Raw genomic sequence first — 5,415 nt, 5'->3', positions numbered from 1 at the left:
TTATTATTATTATTATTATTATTATTATTATTATTATTATTATTATTATTTGTGTGTGTGTGCACGCGCGTGCGTGAGTGTGTGCTACAGTGAACATGTGGAGGTCAGAGGGTAACTTTCAAGCATTGGCTCTTTCTTTCCATCATTAGTTCTAGGGACTGAACTCAGGTTGCCAGGTTTGTTTGATGAGTGGCTTGTTGGCTGGACCATTTGGTGGCCCCGGGGATTCACATGATTGTGTTCTGCGGGCCTCGGCTCCTCTGCCTACCTCGGGTCTGCTTAATTCCTGCCTTGTGAGCTTTTTAAAGCAACTGCCTTAAAATATCACTGATTGTACAGAATTTCAGCTGTTGATTTAAATGTCTGACACAATCAGGGGATCCATGAGGGCAGGTCTGATGCTCATCGCTTCCTATGGTGTTCTCAGCAATAGTGGGATGCTGGTCAGTTACTGACTCAGTCTGCAGTGATTCCTGCACGAGTCCTACATATGTGCTGAAGGAAGATTGTGGACCCAACGCGTATTGAGTGCTTATCGCATGTTGAGCACTGTGCTCCACACTTACTATCTTATTTAATACTCAAAGAAACCCATTACATTTCTATTATTAGCTTCATATAATTTAACAATGGGGGCTTAGAGAAATAATAATTTTCCAATGTACACAGAGCTAGAAATAGTAAGAGTTTGCATTAAAATGCATTTGTCTTACTCTTGAATTCTTGATACTAATTTTAGATTTTTATGATTTCTTGAATTACCTCATGGTTACTATTTTAATATGCATTTTTTGAAGAGTTAGGCTTGATCTTTTAAAGCGTATTTTTATTTCTTCTTTTAATGATTTTCTGTAAATATGTACTTTGTCTCTATAGTTATTATGGTCTTTGTGTATCCTAATGAACTTGTAAGTGATATTAAGAGTTATAACCATTTATCTTGGCCTGGGAAGATGACTCAGTCAAGAGATAACGTGATGGCTGTGCCAGAACCGTGAGGACCTGAGTTCAATTCCCTGTGATCATGTAAAAAAGTGAATGCGGTTGTGTGAGTTTACTATCCCAGGGCTGGAGAGGCAGAAGCTGAAAGAGTAAGGAGCCTAACCTAGCTGATGAGTCCTGTGTTCCAGTGAGAGGTCTTGTCTCAAAGAACGAGGTGGGTGGGATCTGAGGAACGGTAGCTAATGTTGACCTCTGACCTCCACATGTATGTACAGTCACACACACATTCCTGCACATTTCTGTGGTTCTTAATACTCATTTTAGATTTTAGCTTTTTGTGTATTCTTTAAAACCATTTATTCAATATTTATTATGAATGTTTTTCTAGTTGGTGATTTATGTTTTAATTTTCCTTACCTTAATGCTAAACTATTAGTCTTTTTCTTTATGAAAAATAATCCTTGTTACTTTTCAGCTTAAAATTCTTTTCTTCGAATGTCCTTGCACAATACAATCCCTTATATTTTGTTAAAAATATGTTTACTTAATATCTGCATAGCTTGTTTTAATAGGTTCAAATATTTCAAAAAGTTCAATATTTCTTTCCTATTCGTTTTTTCTTTTTGGTAGACATTGCATAATCTTTCTTTACTTCTTATGCATGTGTAAAATCTTGAACATCCTAATTCACACACACTAGTAACTCTTTTGTGGGTCTCTTTGTCTTTATTGATAATCTTGATTGTTACTTTATGAATGATTTGGCTATATTTTCTAATCAAACTGTACAACAAAACTGCATTTTACCTCTAGGAAATACATGATTACAGTTAGTCTGTAAATTACCAGTAACTTGGGAAGAGTTGAAAGGATCATGTTTGCAATACTCTTACTCAGCAGTAGAATTTATCCTCAGTTTTTTGAACTCCTTTTATGCTTGAGATGTTCCTTTTATGTTTTTGCATCTCTTCAAAGTATTCTTTGGTAATACCAGCTAGTAAACTTGGGCCCAGTCTCTAGCCTGGTGGGCGCTGGGCAGGACGTTAGACAGCTTGATAGTGCTCAAGAAGTCTGGTTTGTGGCAGAATCCCAGGCAGTAATGGAGTAAGAAGGATTTCTTAATAGTCTGGGACAGTTGTTTGGGCCCCAGTTGAGTGAATGGATTTAGGAAAAAGATTTAAACATGATGAAGAGACAGGAAGGACCGCTCCGAATGAGAGTTAGAAGGCCAAGTGTGCTCAGTAAGAGGTAACATTGGAACAGCTCAGCTCACACCCCTGAAGGTCATGCAGACACACTGGAAATTAGTTGCCTTTTAGACTTGATGAATTTTTGGGAGTGGCAGTGATAGGGTGCCACGGGGTTGAATTAAAACAACAACAACAAAAAACAATTCGGAACCAGTGACAGACAGGTTTGTTAGAGGTTATATATGATAAGGCCTTAGGAACAGTGATCTAATTGTGGGATCAAATTAATGAAAACTGAAAAAAAAATGCCAAGTGTTCATGCTTATCAGTTACATATGTTAGAGTATTATTTCACTTATATAAAAATGGGGAAACTTTTTTTTTTTGAGGCAAGGTTTTTCTGTGTAGCCTTGACTGTCCTGGTCCTGGACCAGGCTGGCCTTGAACTCACAGCAATCTGCCTGCCTCTCCCTCCCCAAGTGCTGGGATTACAAGTATGTGCCATTGCATCTGGCTATGAGGGAACTTTTAAACAAAGAAACAAAGAAAATCAACTTTTGTCTTTTTTCCTTATGAGGATTATACGTAATGGGAATTTTAGACATGTATATAGCCTCGTGAGTCATTGTGTGACCTCCTGACTCTTTGGCATGCTAAACCTTTGGTTTCAGTACATTCAATGAAGTTAAACTAATTTTTTTATTAGTCTAATCAGAATACAGGAAGGCATATCTGCTGTAATAGCATAATACACTATTATTGTCTAAAGCCTGATATATTTGTACCAGCGCTTTAGGCAAATTTAATATGCTAAAAGACAGTTACATTAAAAAATCAATTGGATAGTTATTTGCCTTGCAAAATTTTCATCATATGATTTCTACTAAGAACAAACCCCCACAATTTCCTCTAGGGCATTTAAAATTTGATTTGGTGAACTAAATCAGATTTGACAAACATACTTATCCTGATTCATAATCAAAGGGTACTAGTTAATAGAGATAAATGTACTTTTATTTTCAAGCTTAAGCTTACAAATGTCAGTAGAAGGATAAAGCTGTGTTCTCTGGCCCTGGCACACTAAGAGACCAGATTTGTTAAACTCAAGCTTAGCATAAAGTGATTGAATGACATGGGTACCAAAATACGGGGATGCACTTTTGTGCTTCATGTACTAGAAGTCGAGGTCCAGAAGATGAGGTCCAGGTACTCCACACAGGCCACATAGGGGTACTTCCTGCTCCTTTTGATGGAGTGAACTGTCACCCTCATAGTCTTAGGGGCTAGTGTGCAGGACAGTGACTACAGAATGAATAGATGGTATTTGCCTTGAAGGAGAAAGAGAAGAGAGAAGATAGGCGAGAGAGAGAGAGACAGAGAGACAGGAAGAATAGTTCTTTAAACTACGGGATAAGCTGCCATTTTTTTTAAAACTGTTTCAGGCTTAGAATTTAAGCTCAGGATATGAAGAAGCAGTTCCTCTCTCTTGCAGTGTGGGGGTGATGGGGGACTCTTCTGGTGAAGAAGTTCAATCAGAGGCTCCCAAGCATGCTTCTACTGACTCATGAGCCCACAGAAACCTGGCAGGAGAGTTGCACAGCGTGGTCACTTGTAGCTCACACTGCACGCCCTTTACTGGGTGTCTCACTGATCTAAGGACTGGGTAAGTGTCAACCCATTTCACCCTTGTTTAGACCATCCTCCAAGTTAGATGTTTTCTTGATGTGAACACAGAGGCTCAGAGATGCTAGGTTATTTACTAAATCAGCAGGGTAAGAACAAGAACCCACCGTTGCCTCTAAACTCCTGTCTTAGGTTGGGGAGCAGATGACTTGAATCAGGGGTACAGATCCTTCATTCTTGGTGTGTTACCCAACTGTTGTCTGAAAATGACTTTTTATCATTATTATAATGATACTTCGTAATAGTTCTTTGAGGAGATTTTCTGATTCTCCTGGAGTTATGTATGCACATTTTGTCAGGAAAAAACTTATATATATTTTTTGTTCTGTTGTGACCCAAATAATTTTTATTTAGAAATTTAGGTGGTTTAAGTACTTGGACTTTGTCAGCCCAACCCCTGTTTTTTATCTTATAAAATTTTTTCCCATTTATTTATTAACTTATTTGTGTGTGAGAGAGAGAGAGAGAGCAAGTGAGTGAGCTTACACGTACACAGCACACATGTGCACAAGTTGTGAACTATGACATGCATGTGGAAGTCAGTGGACAATATTCTGGAACTGCTTCTTTTCCTCTCCTGTGTGGATCTGAGCTATCGAACGCAGATCATGAAGCAACCTGGCAATCACCTTGCCCTGCTGAGCCATCTTGCCAACCCTTATAATGCATTTTCAAGAAAAATCACACCTCTCATAATCTATTCCTTCACAATCTATGTCATTTTTTTTCTAGTTGTGCGATCTTCCCCTGAGCCACAGTGACATGCGAGAATTCCCTGGTCTGCAAGTTTTAACTCTCGGCCAGGGGGAAGCTTGGTACTAGAGACTATATGGATTATTAAACACACCATGGCGTTGGCCGTTCCTTCTCACAACCTCAGAAACCAACTCTGGTAGCAGACAGCTGGAGCTTCCCACAACAGCCTTACCAGTGTTTATGTTTGAAGTTCCTGAAGTGGAGAACGTGACAGGCTCTGTATTAGCCCAAACCGTTCTCTCCAAACACTAGTTAATCCACTGTCTTCCTAAGGCCAACCAAATCTATCTTTTCCCCAGCAGCAGGATGTATTTATTTTCAGTCTTATACAGTCACTATTTGTTGATACAATTACTTAGCCAACTTGACTCATTTTCCAGGTAGCATTCAATAGACAAATATACTTCAGGACTATGGACTGATCTTTACAAAAAAAATAAAATCACTTCTTCCAAGTTTCAATCTTTTCTTTTTAAGTAAAATGACCAAATAATTTTGGGTCTGGAGAAATACTATCTTTAAACAAGTCTGTGACAATTAAAATATGTATTTATTTAAAGGAAGTCTGATAATTTAAACAATACGAACTGACAGCTGGAAATGCCACTTGGAAAAATGGATTGCAAAAGACATTTCCTTGAGCAATGTAGTGTGTATACAACAGAAACAGTATATCAGTTAAAGCAGGCAAGGACAAGAGACTGGGTAAAGGGATGAATCCAAGAGATAAAAGTTCAACAGCCGTGGGAAGACAAACTGCAGCACACTGTGTGTGAGGGGCTGCCACCAAGAATGTGATCTCTGTTTAGGGGGTAAATGTCCACTGGTCACATTGATCATGGCT

Source organism: Psammomys obesus, unplaced genomic scaffold (assembly GCF_907164565.1).
Source record: "Psammomys obesus unplaced genomic scaffold, mPsaObe1.curated_primary_1811, whole genome shotgun sequence".
NCBI classification, from domain to species: domain Eukaryota; kingdom Metazoa; phylum Chordata; class Mammalia; order Rodentia; family Muridae; genus Psammomys; species Psammomys obesus.
This window is presented reverse-complemented; position numbering follows the sequence as displayed.